Source organism: Ambystoma mexicanum, chromosome 1p (assembly GCF_040938575.1).
Source record: "Ambystoma mexicanum isolate Mex_15411 chromosome 1p, UKY_AmexF1_1, whole genome shotgun sequence".
Classification (NCBI taxonomy): domain Eukaryota; kingdom Metazoa; phylum Chordata; class Amphibia; order Caudata; family Ambystomatidae; genus Ambystoma; species Ambystoma mexicanum.
In genome coordinates, this window is record NC_090921.1 from 874,041,924 (window position 1) to 874,061,469 (window position 19,546).

The window sequence follows — 19,546 nt, forward strand, 5'->3', positions numbered from 1 at the left end:
GGGGAGTAAAATGAGAGGAAGGAGGAAAGGTGGGGGGGCCAGGTCATGGAGAGATTTGTAGACAAGACAGATGAATTGAAATGTCAGTTGTGAGAGGAAGGGAAGCCAGCCAAGTTGAGAGAGAGATGAAGAGATAGAGTCTCAAGGGCTGAGAAGACATAGAGTACGAATAGAGGAGTGGTAGATGGATTTTAGGGGAGTCAGGTGAGAGACAGGGAGTCCAAAGAGGAGAGAGGAGCAGTAGAGAGGTGGGAGAAAATAAGGGAGGAGATTAGGAGTTTGGAAGCATGGAATGTGAGAGAGGCGCGGATCTTGTGGATGTTGAAGAGGTGGTGCCGACAGGCACGAGAGGTTAGAGAGATGTGGTTGGAGAAGGAGAGAGAGGAGTCGAAATGGAGGCCGAGTTTGCGGGCATGGGCAGATATGAGGAGGTTAGAGGTTCGAAAGTGGATGAAAGAGGGGGAAGGGAAGAGAGTGTTAGGAGGGAAGAAGAGTACCTCAGTTTTGTCAGTATTGAGGGAAAGTGGGATGACATCCAGTTTTTTATGGTTGTGACGCAGGAAGAAACAGTGTGGTGGCGGTCTGATGTCAAGGAAGGGCATGAAAGCAAGAGTTGTCTGTCATCCGCGTAGTGGTGGGAGATGCCGAAAGAAGAGATGACTGCGGCGAGAAGGGAGGTATAGAGAGAGAAAAGAAATGGTCCAAGTACAGATCCTGGGGGACGCCATAGTTCAGGGGAGGATGGAGAGGTGCGGCCGCCCCAGGAGACAGTGAAGGATTGATTGGAGAGGTAAGAGGAGAGCCAGGAGAGGATGGAGCCTTTGAAGCCGAAGGAGGACAGAGTGTTAAGAAGTAAGGGGTGATCTACGGTATCAAAAGCTGCAGAGAGGTCAAGGAGGATGAGAATAGAGGATTGCTTAGCACAGCGAACAGTGAGGAGAGAGTTGAGGACATTGGTGAGGGAAGTCTCAGTGGAATGTTTAGGGCAGAAACCAGATTGAGAGGTGGGGAGGAGGGAGTGGGATGAGACGAAAGTAGAAAGTTGAGTAGGCTCGGAGCTCGAGGAGCTTTGAGATTAAGGGGAGAAGGGAGATTGGTCTGAAGTTGGAGGCAAGACGAGTCCTTGCAGAAGGTTTCTTCAGGATAGGAATTATGGTAATGTGTTTGAAAGCTGAAGGAAAGGTGGTGGAGGAGAAACAGATGTTGAAGAAGGTGGTTTGGTAGGGGATAAGGAGAGGGTACATTTTGGGGATGAGGGAAGTGGGGAAGGGATCAGAGGGGGCAGCAGTAGGGTGAGTTTTGGAAAGGAGATGGGAGACACAGGCTGGGGTGATAGGGGAGAAGGTGGACAAGTTAGAAGAGCTGGCCGAGGGGGAGGGGGAGGGTGAAGGGGGGAGAAGGAAGGAGAAAGGATTGTGGACATGAAGTCAGAGGGCGAGAGGGGAGAGTTTGTGGAAGGTTCAGAAGTAGGAGGGGAAAGAAGGCGAGAACGGGTCTGGAAGATATGGTGGGGATGAGAGGTTTGTGATTGGAGAAGGGTAGAATAGTAGGAGCCCTTGGCAGATGAGAGGCAAGAGTCGTAGAGAGAGTGAAATGAGTAATAAGAGGATTGATTAGTTGGAGATGGGGATTCGAGCCAGCATCATTCGAGGTGACGGGGGAGGCGGCGCATGGACTGAAGGTGAGAAGAGAGCCAGGGTTGGGAAGGTTTGTGAGAGGGGGGGGGTAAGAGGATAGTGTTGGTCAAGACTGGAGGTTATAGAGGAGGACAGTGAGGAGAGGGCGTTGTCAGCTGAGAGGGAAGCGAAGTCAGGGAGAGGGGGAAGGGAGGAAGAACAGGAGTTGAGGAAGAGAGAAGGGTTGAAGTTGCAGAGGTTGTGACGAGAGAAGGAGGGAGAGGAGGGAGAGGAGGAGGGTGATGAGGAGGGGGGAGGAGTGAGGGAGGAGAGCAAGGTGTGGTCGGCGAGGTAGTTGGGGAGAGATGATACAGGGGAGGAAGAGTAAGAAGATAGAAAAATGAGATCGAGCATGGAGCCAGAGGAGTGGGTAGGGTGTGTAGGAAGGGGAGAGGGGAGATAAGAGTCGAGTAATGATAGAAGAGGAAAAGAATGAGAAGTGGATGAGAGAGGGAGGTTGAAATACATGATGGATGTGTAATATTATTAATTTTACCATGTTGAATAGTAAAATGACAAATGCTTTTTATTACAGTTTTGTCTACTGTGCAACATTTAATAACTAGCTAATAAAACCCACTTACTACATAATTGCATTATTCGAAACAAAACACAAATAACAACAACACATATAAATATGGCCATATACAGGGAAAATGAAGTAAACAACAGGATTACCAGCCAATCTTCATACCCCAACTGATTAACTTTATACACAGAAATGATCGCTGTGCTTCAAAGCTACTACTTTGCTATGTAGAACTATCATATAATGTGACTGGACCCTAAGGAGAGTAGTGTGCATACAATGTATACCAATATGAGCAAGTGTTGATAACCTTACTGATTATCTTTATACACACAAAGCATTGCTGTTTTCCAAATCTGTGTTTTCCCCTATGTATATGTTTCAAGTGAATTACTGTAAGAACATATTTGAAGTATAACTCTACAAATATAGTACTTGAATATGAATTATGAGTATATGAATTTTTATTTCCTGACTGTAACTGACTTAGATATGTCAGTAAAGGAGAAAGAGGGAGCCACACATGTGATGTCATCAGTGATGTCATCAATGACATTTGTGATGTCATCTTTGATGTCCTGGGTGTTAGGCTTAGCAGTGCACAGTGGTGGCGCGAGTTATGGTTGCTTAGCTTACCATAACTGGCGAATTTCAGGGGTTTTTCGGTTTTACTTGGAACCATAATGTCCCTTTAACAAAGTTTTTTCCACTGAATTTCATAGGTTTTTAGTTGCGCAACTTAACCATAACGTCCCGTTAACAAAGTTTTTTTACTGAATTTCATAGGTTTTTAGTAGCGCAACTTACCATAAACTCCCTTTAACAAACTTTTTTCATTAGCACACAGACAATATACAAAGATGGAGTGTAAAAAGCAATTTCTCAGGGATGGCTTTACACAGGATGTTGCAAAGTAAGAATTTATGCTCGTTCACAGTGAAGGTTAGCTGCTTCCATTTTTTGCTCGTGGGCCGGAGTGGCCCACGACTCGTACTATAAGGTTCTATTGTTTTTTTACCTTGACAGACAGGGATAGTGCCAAAAGACTTCTTTTGAATGAGGGGTGCAAAAACGTAAGAGACGATAAGGATGAAATTTATGAAACTAAACCGCTTTTATATATTATATCACTATGAGAAAGATCGTTGGTACAGACGGAGTCGTATTTAGGGATTGCATTATGCGTAGACAATGGAAAATGCCAATATAATGGAAGTAACCCTTTAGATTATTTTATACCGTAATATAATAACAATAGCGTGGCGTTAAAGCCCGGTTAAGTTGTACTTGTTCGTTCAATGTGGCATATTGTTATGTACCGCGCACTATCACCGCCGAAGTGGTCCCCTGGTGCTCAGACGGCTCTGAAAAAGGCAGAGGAGATAGGGTGGGTTAGTGGGAATAAGTTAACATGCTCCGTTGCACTATCTCCGCTAGCAAATAGGTTCACGCCCTAATAAATAAAATGAATATTTTTAATGAAGATCGGCTTGTGAGACTAATTTATGTTTTTAAAACAGGTACATCCTTCCCTACTGTCAATGCCACGATTTTCAGACCCCGGCCGACTGATTTTTTAACTGCCAGGTGCAGCTACTTGTAAACAACTTCATGACCCTCACCATTTTATGGGACAATCACCAAGGACCAATATGCCCTTATGCGGTACTAGCGGCTAGAAGCAACATACCAACCATTATGGTGGTCTAATGCCTCGTTGTTGGAACAGCCTTCTGATTATCAGTGCGACCATAGTGCTTCTTTTATCATAAACCAACACCCTGTGTTCGCAAAGGAACAGCGCGTGACTCAAGATTAACTTTTGCGGATCGACAGCAAAGACAAATGCAAATCGCTGAATATTCTCTAAATATTTGATGTCAAATAAAAGTACTTTACGAAATGTACAATCTTGCTGTTTGCTTTTAAATCACAGTTTCATATTCCGAATTGTGGCGCACTGTGTTGTGAGATGATCTGTGTTGTTTTCCGGGTTCTGTGTAAAGTCGCGTAGGACTGGAGACGACTTGGCCTTACGCGGTACTAGCGGCTAGAAGCAACATACCAACCATTATGGTGGTCTAATGACTCGTTGTTGGAACAGCCTTCCGATTATCAGTGCGACCATAGTGCTTCTTTTATCATAAACCAACACCCTGTGTACCGCAAAGGAACAGCGCGTGACTCAAGATGAACTTTTGCGGATCGACAGCAAAGACAAATGCAAATCGCTGAATATTCTCTAAACATTTGATGTCAAATAAAAGTACTTTACGAAATGTACAATCTGGCTGTTTGCTTTTAAATCACAGTTTCATATTCCGAATTGTGGCGCACTGTGTTGTGAGATGATCTGTGTTGTTTTCCGGGTTCTGTGTAAAGTCGCGTAGCACTGCAGACGACTGGTGCGTTTGGCTACGCACCCTGTAACGTCACGGAGAGAGACGGGGAATATGAATGCTTTGATAATGTCAGGTTTAGGGGCGGGAGATATGATTTAGTGTCGCAAAAGCAGGTCAGCCAGGTCGATAGGGCAAGTGATAGGATTATCACATAATGTCGGCGCACAGCAGCCTGATTTATCGTTGGTTTAGTGGGCAAAAAGTCGGGTAAGGCCCATAGGAAATTGTAATGTCAACGGACATAAGGAGGGTTCTTAGAACACTTTCAACCTGACAATGAACAATACGAACAGCGTTCTCAGAACACCACCATTTTAATTGCAAACATTACCTCCATGTCCACTCTTCCTCGTCCCAGCACTTACTTCATGAGGCCCCTGCCTCCGACACAGGACATTCTTCTATTTCTTTAAATTCCTATAACTCCTCCCCCACATCCACATCACTCAGTTTCATATTACCAAGCCGGAGCATGGGACCTTCCCCGCAGGGAGGGTGAGGAGGGTCCTCAGTACTGTGACGAGGAAGAGTAGGACTAGGAGTAGTGAAGAGTACTGGTAAGTAATCAGAGCATTTCAGGACACCGCGAGTGTTTTTAGAACACATTCAACTTGCCAGAGTACAATACGGACAGCGTCCTCAGGACACCCCCATTTTGTTTATGTACGAACATTTAAGGACACTGCGAGTGTTCTTAGCTCAATTTTAGCTTGCTTGCGAACAAAACGGACACATACTCCCCCACCCTCACCAAACACTCTTACACACCAACACACTCCACTAAATACAATTTTTAATCCAAGTTTCACCGCGCTCTCTGCGGTCATCGACGAATGCAAGATGGCGGACGCCACAGAAAATCTGACGCGCTTCACGCACCACGCCGTCCAATCAGCGAACACGTTGCATGTCCGCGGACATCACGCAAGCCGCTTGGCCAATCGGGGCGCTGTCCGCGGAGCGAACTAGGAAGCCCATCCGCGAAGCGAACAGAGATATCACTAATTGTTTTGCCTTACGTTTTAGTAATTTCTAAAAAAACTACTGGACGGATTTACACCAAATTTGCAAAAGCACGCTTTCGGGAGCAAGCCGCCACTCCTGCCGCAAATTTGGTGTAAATCCGTCCAACGGTTTGGGCTGTAGGCGTGCGCACATTTTTTTCCCATTATGTCTATGGGAAAAAACACACGTTTTGGGACCCCACCTATAACTTTGCCCCCCCTGGAACAAACCTCACCAAACGTTGCAAAAATATTCAGAGTGGGCCATATACTTTTTTTTGCAAAGTTTGGTGAGGATTCGTCCAGAGGGAGCGAAGTTATAAGCCACCCAAAAAATGCTCTTCCTATGGAAACACCAACTTAACCATAACTACATGGACGCTACCGCGTCCATCTAATATGTGTGTGTATATATATATATATATATATATATATATATATATATATATATATATATATATATATATATATATATATATATATATATATATATATATATATATATATATATATGAAACACCAGTCCATTAATTGCTGTAAACAACTTCAAAACTACAAACCTTGGTCCTACCAAAGCATAACACAGAAAATGCACCGCTCTACTCTAAATTAATTGTAGTCAAACATAGAGCAACACTACTTGCTGTAAGATGGCAGTTATTTGGGAACAATATTTGACTTCATGCTAATGAGACACAGCCAAGATTCTCCACAAAATAGCTTGCCTTTCTGCAAAGCTATTGTTCTCAAGTCAAAGCTCAACATCTTAACATATCTATAAACATGGCAAAGCTAACTTGTACTGTTAAAGACATTTCTACTGCAGTTTAGCAATTGCGTGTCACTCTAGACTGTAGGTTCTACACTATATTTATCAATCTGTGTTTATTCATATCCTCTGAAGACAAGATTAAACCCATTTGTAGAATTATTTACGTAATACGCACTATGAGGCTGATTTGAGGCTCCAACTTACTCTTGACTTACTGTTGGGGAAAGACTATTTAATTCGCCTAGAAGTTACTATTAATAACGTTGACTTACTCCTGACTTACCCGTGTAGAGAGAAAAGCAAACTTGGGGCAAACAAGATGCTACTGCTAACTTCAATGTCAATCAAATAGTCTGTGTCCGAGAGTAACACAGAGTTATTCCCCATCTGTGCTGATGGATGCTTGATCACGCCAAGCAATGTGTAGGAATAAATACACTACATTGATTGTAAACTCTAAATCCAAATACTGGACATCTCCCTTTTTAAGTCACATTTCCAAGACCAGATATGTTGGAAAAAATGGATGACATCTAATCCAAATGTAACCACGAACTTTGGCAAGTGGCAGGCTGGACCAGTTTGAAAGTTCAAGTAGGAGACGAGGACATGTGCATGTGTGGTAATGTGCGTGTTCGAAAGTTAGATGATTTCGCTTCTGCTATGATCAATTACTGTCTGCCCCTAGCAAGGAACACAGTTTAGCCAATGTACAACATTGTGCATGAGAGCGAGCATGGGCAGATTCGTGTAAATGAAATGTAAGTTGAAGCATGACAAATGGTAAGCACATTTCACATTCTGATATCCATAGCGTCTGGAAAACAAACACACAGACCACAAACATCTGTTGCAAACGAGTCCAAAGCCAGGGATTGTCTTATGCTCTTTGCCGGTATATATGATATGTTTGGAGAAAGAGGTTGGCTGACAGCATCCCATCAGCTGGGACCTGTCACGCCATGTTACATAACAACATCTGCGTGCAAGAACACGTTGTAAGAGTATAGCTCTCTCCACGCCACTTGCTTTTTAATGTAAAGCATACACAGGTATTCTTCGGGTTAATGATCCAATGCCTTCTGTGCTCCTTTGCTTTGGTTCATGTCAGGATAACTTCATGTAAGGTGAGAGGATTAGCCATCGGAAGCCTCAGCTTTAACAAGAGGTGGCGTGAACCACCAGGCTCGATGATCGAATGTTTAAGTTGTATCCCTTTTACCAATGCCAGAAATATGTCACGTATCAAGTATGGATGCTGTGAAGAAATTGCAAGGGTATTAGATGTTCCCAGGGAAATTCTTGAGAAGGCTTCAGAGAGTGCAGACACTGCTGCGAGAACACTGAAGAGACTGGAGCTGAAGGAATACACCAGGCCAGCATTCATGGCAGAGCCTACTTTAAGACATTGGATATATCACAATGGTCTGCCAGCAGAATTTCATCTAGAACAAAATCTGATTCTACGAACCTCAAAGTAGCAGGTGGAGAATCAGCCCCATTTTGCTTGGTGGGATTTCTTTACAAAATTGGGGAAATATCGCTCTGTCATCTCGCTTTGGTGCAGAGCGAAGTGGTATGGTTGAGCGGAGGTACGGACAAGTGGCTCATAAAATATTGTCCAGCACATGCAACGTGCCAACTACAATGCAATACATGCGCCTTGCCCCATGCTTCAATTTGTGTGAAGAAAACTAGCATTTCACTTGGACTTTACACCAGACTTCTCTTCGGGTGATGCAAAGTGTACGGTTCTCTTCTTTGTGCATGAGCCTTCCATCACATTTCCCTTTTGTGCACGTGCACCTTATGCTACACTTCACTTTGGGTGAAGCGAAGCATATGTTTCTCTTGCTAGTGCATGATCCTTACCAGTGGTGGAAATGGAGAAAAAAAATGTAAAGTGGGATTCCACAGCGGACGGGTGGGCGGAGTTTGAAGAGGGGGCAGAGTTCTGAGGGGGTGGGGGTGGCAGTTGAACTGCGCTCAAAGGACATTTTCAAAATAATAGTTTAAAAATGGTGCAATTTATTTCATGCTGCTTCTTTCCAAACACCACACTGTACATCAATTCCACTTTAAATCAGTTCCATGGCAGTGGTACACCGAAAAAAGTGTAGGTAATGCAGTGATTTTTAGTACATTGAGGGATCGATAGACACACTCTATAGTAGAAGGCTACGGGGGTAGGTCCACGGGTTGAGAGTCCGTTGCTGAGATGTTATATGTTAAAAACTGGTTGTTAATCGTGTGACTTTTTGCAAATCATTATAAAAAAACAAGTGCTATGAAATGTGCTTGTCTAGTGCCTGAGTTTGGCGCATCACTTGCTTATATTCAGGGCAGAGGTGGGGGTATTTCTGCTCCTGTAGTGAAAATCAAAAGTTGGCACCCGTGAACCCTCAGTTTCATTTCCTCATAACTGCTGTCAGCACAAGAGTAGCATTTATTTGTGATAAAGCACTTTGACAAGCATAGAACATCTTTATAAATATAACCTGTGAAAAAACGCAAAGGAAGGGGCACACAAATTACAGGGTATTTCTGTGGTAGTCCGACAAAAAAAAGAAACACATTCCAAAGAACTAATGATTGCAAGTTTAAACAGCATTTTCTGAGTTTGGAAATGACTTTTTTTCCTATGTGAGTGTAAGATGCACATCTGGAAAACAATAGTGTGCCCAGGAACTTGAAAACGCGCGAATGAGGGCTTGGGAAAGGAGCACTGAGCAGATTAGATCACCGAGCCCCAAGCTTCCCTCGGCAAAGCTGAAAGCCTTGTCAGGACTGAGGCAGTCTGGGTCTGAGATCCGCAGAGACGTCTGATGCCGGATCTCAGACCCAGCAAGAGGCGACCCATTGACAAGCGCTGAACTACACCACTTTCTCTTGTGTGCACATGTGCATGGCTTCCATTCGCTTCAACTGATCACTTTCAGTGAAAGCGAAGGGAGAATCATAGCAAAGTGATTAGCCTCATCACGACTTGGGCGGTAACGGTAACGCTATTAGCGCGGGCGGTATTAGCCCTACCGCCGAACTCCCCGGCGTTAATACCGCCGGATCACGAGTTCGGCGGTAATGTAAGTCCCCATTCCCCACTGTGCCCATTCGGGAATGCCCCATTCCCCATTGGGCTCAATGGGGAATCTTCGCGCTAATACCGCCGGCGGTAATAGCGCAAATTTTTGGCGGATTTCCCCCCAGCTCAGAGCTGGGGGGAAATCCACCAAAGCCCTGATTCGGTGGACCCTTAAATCCGGGGGTAATAGCGGTATCGCCGGATTTAAGGGTTACTGCCAAAGTCGTGATGAGGCCCTCTGTCACCATTCAGTTTCTCCCTTCTTTTCCCTCCCCTCTCTTCTTCTTCTCCTGTTCTTCCTGTTCCCTCTTTTTCCTCCCTCTTTACTTCATCCATTTACTGTGCTTTCCCCTGCCCTGCCTTCAAAGCTAAACTAATTTATTTTTCATTCATTTGCCTAGGATTGGAGGATGATGGCAGGAAGATGCAATTCCAAACTGCACGCAGACAACTTTTGAGCAGCACTAGGAGGAGCAGAACCTGATACCACCTCAAAGCAGTGCACCAGCAGTAGCAGATAAAAGCCTGGCGTTCCACCTTCAGCACCGGCTCAAGGTTCGCTCAAGGGGTGCGGCCGGCCCGGCCCAGCAAATAAAGGGCACTTTGTCAGCAGCTCACTGTCATGCAAACTTAAATTTCGGACCGATACATAAATTTGCATGACCGTGAGCTAAAGAGAAAGCGCCCTTTATGTGCCATCGCCATGGAAACCAAGGGTGTGCAGGCTAGCCTTCAAGGTTTACATTACAAAGGCGTTGTGCAAGTGACTGCTTTGCAACACTTAGCTCCTCATTGTTAAGCCATCTTGGAAAACTCTTCAGTTTGTGATTTCATATAAAGGCAGAAAAAAGCAATTGCCGTTTACTGTATGAACCCCAAAACAAAAAGTACATTATTTAAAAGTTGGACACAGTGGTGAATTTCTGTCCCCACTCCTGTTTATTAAATAAAAAAAATAAAAAATCTTCATTTAATCTCTAGCAGGGTGCCTGTCCAAATAAGGATTGCTGTTTTGACAGCTTCAAAAACGAATGGTTCTATTACATTAACACTTATGTTGAAGTTCAGAGTACACGTAAAAAAGATGAAAAGGAAAATGAACGATGAAAGAGAAAAGGTAGGCCTCCAGATGAACTACTCACACCTGCCATGTGACAACTTGATACACAGATGGGTGGGTTGGCGCGTTTAGTGACAGACCCAGAGCGCTTTGACTTTTTTTGTTTGTTTAAAAAACCTTTATTATTAATAATAACCATACAAAGCATAAATAAAGTAACAATAGAGTGCAGCAACTGATTAGAACATATGAGTTAACAATGAAACAATCTAAAAGTAACAGTTGGGATCAATTGAAGATTTGTCTAGATATAAGCCTAAAAGGGGTAATAACCCCAAAGTATTTGATATGTGAGGAGGAGGGAATTAAGACATACATGACAGAACATAACAAAACATATACAAAAGGATGGGTGGGGTCAACCGGAAAGGAAAGGGTGGATATGGATAATGCCAACAGATTGAATCAGATGGATGATTGTTAATGAGAGGTGATATTTGTTAAAAATTTGATGAAAGGTTTCCATTTTAATTCATATTTGAGTAGTTGTGAGGGGGTATAAGCATTACATTTTTCTAATCTATGTATATAACAGAGTTCCACCATATCTCAAGATGAAGTTTGTCTACATTTTTCCAATTGGATGCTTTCTTCTTATTGGCTATTAACATGAAAAGGTTAAATACATGTAAATTACTCTTATGTAAGGTGAGTATAAATACAGAGTATTACCAATAAAAATAACTTGGGGACATAAATCACATTGTAGATTAAATATGTTCTTGAGTACACCCCAAACACTAAGCCAGAAAGGTTTAACAAAATTGCATTCTAATATCATATGCTTAAAAATTCCGGAAGGTTGGAGGCAGCTCCAACAGTTGTCACTTTGACTTTTTTTAATTAGTGAACTGAGGGACAGGGAGAATGTTTTTTTGTTGCTCCAACCCCTCGCCACCCCCACCCCCCCAAACCACCAGGTCAACCCTGGGGTGAGGCAGGTGGGGCGCACCGAAAAGGTCTTGCACAGCATGCTGGTAGACCTCCACCGGCACACTGTCCACGTCTTTGATGTTGGATTTAGTGAGAGCATGTTCACCAGCAGCCCAGCAGTGCCTTCATTCCTCACCATGATCATTCAGGAAAGGGAGACAATGAGGAGGCATACTAGGGAACCACTCAGTTCACATCATGCTTTGCACATCTTGAAATTCCATCGCCAGTCAAGATTAAACAGAGGCCTGCCTACAGAGTTTGCATCATTGATTTGGGATACAGAGCTCACTTCATCTAAGTTAAACACGGGGAGATAGACAGTCATTCTTGAATGATCTCTAATGCTCCCTTTCTCTCTGAATTCCTCCTTGGTGTTTGCTCCTGAGTTCGTATAAGCTTTTCGTTGCCAGTTGCTAGCGACAAACATAACTTCAGTAGGGATTGTTCATTATCAATCAAAAGATTCTTGCTGTATAAATGATTCAGATGGCCAAGAGGTTACTGTGGTCTCTGAATCTTTAAGAGACTCTAAGATAGACAATGAAGCCGCACAGATTACCTTATAAATCCTTCTAAAAGAAGGGAACTTTCTGATAAATGAAGTGGCTAAACATACCATCTTACTGAAACAGATTACACAAGCCATGGGTAAACTGAAAATGGACATAGACCTGGTTAAAGCAACAACCATGCTTAATAAGGAAAGAGAAAATAAGGAAATGGAACAGATTCTCCCTGACCCACAGATGGAGGAGGGACAGTTGGAATCTACCATGGCTGAACCTCAAATAGAAATGTCTACCCTCTGTAGACTATCACGAAAGGAACGAAGGAGAAAAGCAAAAGAAATCAGCAGAACAGTAAATAAGCAGAGGATACCTCTAAAGAGGATGAGGAAATAATAAACTTGGTAACACAAAATAAGGATGCCCGTACGAAAAAGGCAAAGAATACAGCAGTAAGGGAGCGAAAAAGAAAATTTCTAAAAGCTGGAATTTTAATATTGTGGCTGCTAACAAAGAGACAGAGTGAGAAATTAGGAATATCCCAGCTATCTCTGAAGCTACCTTACAAGTTACCATCCAAGAAAAATCAGATCTTACCTCCATGGATGATTGTTCCAAGGACTTGGAAGTTACTGACCTCAGTGTAAAATCAGACCAGATTAAAGAAATTACTGATAAAGAAATTAAAAAAATAAAGGTGGAAAGGCTATGATATTCAATGAAGGAAATAACAAACAGAGCCAACAGACTAACCAACAGAACCCCCACTCGACATGTCTTACTGTGTCCTGCCTATTTGATGACCAAAAGGACTCTATAAATAGATCGGCCTTATTGAAACTCCTTGATCATTTCCCTAACCTACTTATGGGAAAAGTAGGGATTTGAATTTGTAGAACCTCTAAAAAACATGGACATCAGCTGTTCAAAAATACATTGCAAAGATATCGAAGTGGCACAACTAATTAGAGCTAATGCCCCCTCATTACTAAAATGGGGTTATGACCTGGACCAACAAGGTATAATGAGTAATACCAGTAAAGTAAAATAGGTGAAGCCAGCATTGAATGGACATAAAATGGCAGGGATTGATAAAAATACTGAAGATAAAAGTAGGAAAGCACATTGGGAATGGTTACTGTCTTTCCTCCCAAAGCCTACTCACAATACCTAATAATGGTCTACTTAGTATATGCTCTTGGAATGCTAGAGGATATATACATTTGATTGCTGAAAATGTCTCTTTTAATTCCTTACAGTCTGCTAAAATTATATTGACCCAAGAGACTTGGCTTGTGTATGGAACTGTATTTGATGGGTATCAGAACCTTTAGAGGCCTGCTGAGAAAGTGTGAGTCCAGAAATTACCCTACCAAAGCATAGATGATATATTATGTGGGCCGAAAGACAATCGCATCATATGCCCTACATCGCCAATACAGAACCGTCAGCATAACCATAGAGCGTCCATTTTGTGCCCTAGATCCGCCATTTGGTTTCTTTGCCTTTCTGCTCAAACGCTTTGCAAAATGTATTTTATTTCATTCTGCTCATACACAAAGCAAGGCCACAAGTTACATGTTGAGAGACCGGCCCAGACAGAAATGCCAAACAGTTCAGAAATACATCGTTTTTCTCCCTCACAAGTCCTTGAAGGCGAGCAGAGAGGCATTTAATCACCAAGCCAGGTGCCAGCCGGTCTCACTGAAACTGTAGAAACACGCCGTTAAGGCAAATAATACTTTCCTAGCGGCCCCCCTTTCGGGGCCCTCTTTAGATCAGGCTGACCCCTAGTTCACGAATAGAAACCAGAAGATAACATGCTTTGGAATGTGTCTCTCCTACGAACACAGTTCCCTTGATAAACAAGAGCTTTGTGTTCTTCATAACAAAGAACTATGTCTGCTTTCTGCAATTGCAACTGTTGCTAAACCAAGTAATATACATTAAGAAAGAAACGTGTCATGATGTGTCATATTTGTCATAATTGTCAATTATCGAACCCTAGCTCAAGAAGATACATCATGGACTGTTTTGATGTGTCACAAAGAGATTGTATGATTGTCTTTTCATATATATGATACTGTTGTAGAGTGTTCACTCTGTTGCGTCTCATGAGGTCTGGGTGATCACACGTTGCGAGACTTTAGACCCAGTCGGCCGAGTGAGAATATTTGCTTTTCAATAAACCCTAGTATTGGGAAATCGATCCTCGTGTCTGTCGTATCACTGGGTGTATGGTGATTGTGCCTTTTTTCCATACGCAAGGGTCTTCAGGGCCTATCAAAAGGAGTAAAGGGGCAACCCTATGGAGCTCTCCTTAAACTGGTGGAAAATTATATAGAAGCCAAGGAACTCCAAATATAAGGTAAATCCCCATATGTCCTTATGGTTAAAGCAGTAATATCTGAAGGTTTAAAACTACGGATTATAAATATTTATGATCCTCCAAATAAAGGCACAATGGAGGAAATACACGATAACATCTTAGCGGCCATTGCAGTGGGGGCTGCTCGATAAGGATACTGAGATAATCCCTGGGGAGATTTGAATGCTAAATGCCTTGAATATTTTATCACGGACAATTGAGTGTACCACGTAAAAAAGAAGAGAGAAAAGGAGGGGGCCAAGAAATGGAGGACAATACAAATAGATTACATTTCTAGATCTGCTCAAATTAAAAATATGCAATGGAAATGTAGGAGAAGACATTCCCCCTGCTAACACATGTAGGGGTAACCGTATGTCATCTAAATTGGACTATATATGTGCGTCTGAGAATCTCTTTTCTGTGATAACCCAGATGAGCGTAAATTTCTCCGAATACAGTGACCATGCTATTCTTTTGATAAAGATGAATTTATTCAAATCTGGAAAGGGGAGTGTTGTGTTTTACCTATCCTCATTAAGTGGCCATTCCCTGTATGTATGTGTGCCTGCGTCTGGAATGTTTGGTATGGAGTGTTCTGGTTGGAATGTTTTGATGTGAGTGCCTGTGTTCCTATATTGCCAGTTGGAAACTTAAGCTTGGCACAGGGGGACCGGTGGATGCTTCTATCCCATGTACTTATCCTATATTATACCTAATGTACTTACCTGTGTTTCTGTGAACCTACTAAATCTACCTATACTAAACAAGGCTCCTGAGTGGTTATTTCTAACCCCAAACCCACAACCTAACATTGGCGACGAGGATCTTGGAAACTGAAGGGAGCAGGAACATAAAAGGAGCAAGGACGCAGGTTGTACAAATAAAGACTGGTACCAGGAGACAAAGGGGACAAGGAAGTTGCCCACCAGGAAGAAGCAGGAACAACGGAGGCATCCACCGGGCCCCCCCGGCCCCAGGGTAAGCGCGCCCCACACCTGCATTATTTAAGGCAGGCCCAGAACTTTCATAGGGAGGCTGCGCTGCGCGGCTGTATCATTATGGAAATGGCCAAGAGGTGTGCAGTAGCCAGTAGTTACAGCGCGTAAAACGGCCGGGGGAGAGTTCTTGAATAAAAGTGCCCAGCATTGCAGAAGAGCAGCGGAATAGGCAGTTGGAGTGACACGAAACACTTTGGAATTTGTTTAAGTGTCTTACCGTACTGGCATTTCTCTCTTGAAGCGCCGTGTGAGAGGGCAGTCTGTGTGGTCCGGTATGGAGTGCAGCCATGACGAGGTGACGGTTGGCCCAGAGAGCTCCGTTTGTGGCTCTGCTCATCGTTAAAGTGGTGACATCACGGGGTGGCTGAAGGTATCAGTGATGATTGCTGGCACAGAATGTTCGTGCCAACGTTCTGGGACTCTGCAATGGAGAACGTCTCATCATAGAAGGCGGATGGAAGTTTTGAAAAGCGCACCTTTCAACGTGCTCGAAGCGTGTGTTATTTCCGGGTCTGAGGCTTCATTTCATCTGTGTGCTAAGAACTATTCATCAGGGAAGAGTACGGCAACAATGGCAATACGTCGGATGGCGCAGGTTGTACTATTATGGTGTGGAAATGACATCGGGATCAGAGTACTCGTTTGTGGCATCGTATGGAATGGATATTATTCAAGTGCATCAACTGAACAGGCTGCTGAATCGGATCAGTTTGTTTTGTTTTGCTTAGTACATATTGTGTCATTGCTGTTTCGTGGACATCAGGTACTGTACTAACGTTTTCGTTTAATGGATATGGAAAGCGATTTGTACGGCGGGATAGTAATTACATCCAGTCTCACCTGACATTGACCTTCTGAGTGGTTGAGTATTTAAATTGACTGAGAGTAACATGTTATTAGCTGTGCAATTTTTATAGGAAACCAGAGGTCAATACATGCTAAAAAAAAAAAAAATGTTTTTTGGGAAGTACGCTAATATTGGAAAAGTTGTAGTGCATAATGTGACATTTCAATGAATAACAATGTTTTTGTGGTGGGTCACTTATGTTTGACAGTCAAGTGGTGATCTCAGTTCTGCTGTAACATATGAGTGTGGTGCTGTCACAGGGATGTGTGTGTGTGTGTCTGTAAACATGGTGATTGCAAAGTGGCCACAGTTTTATTCCATGTAGTGGAAGTTTGTTCCCAGTCTAGTCTAGGCAGAGCTTTGTTATTTGGCATATGATGGCTCCATGGTGGGCAAGTTATTATGTTGGAGCCATTTACTGGTTTGGTGCCAAGTTAAGTGGTGTTTTGTGTTGACAAAATGTGATTTTGGGCGTTTCATGGTGCCAATGTGTTTATGGCAAGTTGTGAATATTGATTGGTCCTACTGCTTTTAGAAGAAATGTTCAGAAATGTTTAAGTTGCACTAACGTGACCATTTCTCCACAGGCATTTATTTTTCGACATATGCTCTGATGGCATGTGTGAGAGTGAGAGTGCTAAAAAAAAAAAAAAAAAAAAAAATTTAGAAATGTTTTGTTATATTTGGGTCTACTGCATTCCTGGGAAATGTTCAGTCATGCTATGTCTTACATTAATGTAACACATTTTTCCCACAGGTGAAAGACCTTGAAAGAAGTTGCAAGTGTTAAATATTGGACTCAAGTGTAGGATTATCATTTGATTACCATATTATATGCCAAATGATTCTAAATGTATTGTTTAGGGAATGTGTGTGAGGTTGCAACTGTTATGTAGCAAGCAACGTATAAGTGCAATGCTAAATGTTGATTCATATTGCCGATGAGTGCGCAAAGTGTTGCGGGATGCATTTGCTGGTGTTTTGGAGCAAAGAGTTTTACGAATGTGGTAGTATGTTCTATGGTGAGCATGGGATGCTCAATGGTGAGCATTTAGTTGCTCAGGCATGGTGCCTGGAGTGGTGGAGTGGAGGTTACTAGTGCAAGTTTTGGTTGCTCTATGGTGAGCAATGGGATGCTCAATGGTGAGCATTTAGTTGCTCAGGCATGGTGCCTGGAGTGGTGGAGTGGAGGTTACTAGTGCAAGTTTTGGTTGCTCTATGGTGAGCAATGGGATGCTCAATGGGTGAGCATTTGGTAGCTCAGGTTTGGTGCCTGGAGTGGTGGAGTGGTGGTGATATTATTGTGTGTTTTAGTTGCTCTATGGTGAGCATGTGATGCTCATTTGGTGAGCATTAATTAGCTTAGGTATGGTGCCCAGAGTGGTGGAGTGATGTGAGCATTTGTTTCGCTAGTAGAATTAAAATATGCTTTAGGCAGACAAAGGGGTAATCCCTGTAGGTTGTGGTAGCACAACCTGTGGTAAGTGAATGATGATGTAGGGTTTTTGTTGTGTGGTTGGTGGAAATGGTTGTGTATTAAATTGCGGGCTGGTTGCCTGGAAGTTGAGTCCATAATAAAGGCCTGTTATGGGTCTGTTGATTGTTGGGAGTGGTTTAGCTATTTTTAGCTTCCAAAGGATTTGGTAGGGGATAGCTTTATGCTAGGAGCAGTTTGCTGGATGGGTATTCAGAAAGATAGTTTAATATATATATTTGTTAGTAATGCTGTTCCTTCTGTTTCTTCCCTTGATTGCATGGTTATGTAAGGGGGGAGATGTGTTGTGTTTTACCTATCCTCATTACGTGGCCATTCCCTGTATGTATGTGTGCCTGCGTCTGGAATGTTTGGTATGGAGTGTTCTGGTTGGAATGTTTTGATGTGAGTGCCTGTGTTCCTATATTGCCAGTTGGAAACTTAAGCTTGGCACAGGGGGACCGGTGGATGCTTCTATCCCATGTACTTATCCTATATTATACCTAATGTACTTACCTGTGTTTCTGTGAACCTACTAAATCTACCTATACTAAACAAGGCTCCTGAGTGGTTATTTCTAACCCCAAACCCACAACCTAACAGGGAGAGAAGGAATATTAGGGGATGTAATGATAAATAATGGAAAATCAGATTGAGATGGTGTCCGAAGAACCTTGAAGCAACAAATAAAATGTATAGCTAGTTTGGACATTGATCTCATTCCATGTGATTTCCCGGAGGCACTAATAAAATGGATTGGTCTAACTACCAGTCAATTTCTAGGTAGAATGATTTTGTTCAGTGTCTCTGATAAAAGAAAGCATATACATCCCTATGAAAATGAGATCAAAGGAAAGAAACTAATACTCTACCAATCTTTCAGGAACATTGAGAGAATGGTTATGAATGAAGGAGCTAAGGCCGCAGTAAGGAGAAAGCTAAAGACCAATTATAGTAAATGGGTGAAAAGACATCTAAGATCTTTGAAAACTAGCGCATGGCAAAGGATATACCTGGCCATGAGAAAAAATTATGTCAAACACCTATGGAGGGCCTTCAATAATAGTTACCCAACCAAAGGAAGCCATATTGAATAGTGTATCAGCTAATATATGGGAATAATATGTTGGGGAACATTTAGAACAGAGAAAGAAGATACAACGCTGCAGAAACAAGAATTGAACTTAAATATCCCATATGAAGATATTCTTAATCTTATTAAGAATCAAACAAAATCCAGAGGCCTGGACCCGGAGGAGTTCTCTAATCTGGCATTCCGAAAAATGGGGAGCAATTTTAAAATTACTTTTTGATAAAGCCCTAAAATGAGGTTTAATCCCTAAATCATGGACCTTATCCTACATGGTTCCAATACATACACATGGGAGCAGCAATAATCCAAACAATTATCGTCTGTTGTCTGTATTAGATGGTTCGGGCAAGATATTTGCAGGATGGATACTGCATGAAATAGAAACATGGATCTGTGAAAATGGTCACAGGTGAAGATAAAGGTTAACCTGTACACTTCGTTAGTACGGTTATCGCCTTTTTGGGAAAAGTTACAAAGAAATGCAACTAAATACAAAAAATTCTATCTTTTTAATAATCATAAAAATACCTAAAACACATTACAAACTTAACTAAACGTAGCAAACTTAATACATTTTCAATCAAAACATTTAGTCATCATTCATCTATTCTAACAGGGGAATACTACAACTTAAACAGCTTTGTGCATAACAGTAAATCAAGATATGCATTAGTGACAGGGGAAAATACCATTAGATTTTCCCTTCAGCAGTCGACATATGTTTCGGCCCTTTGTA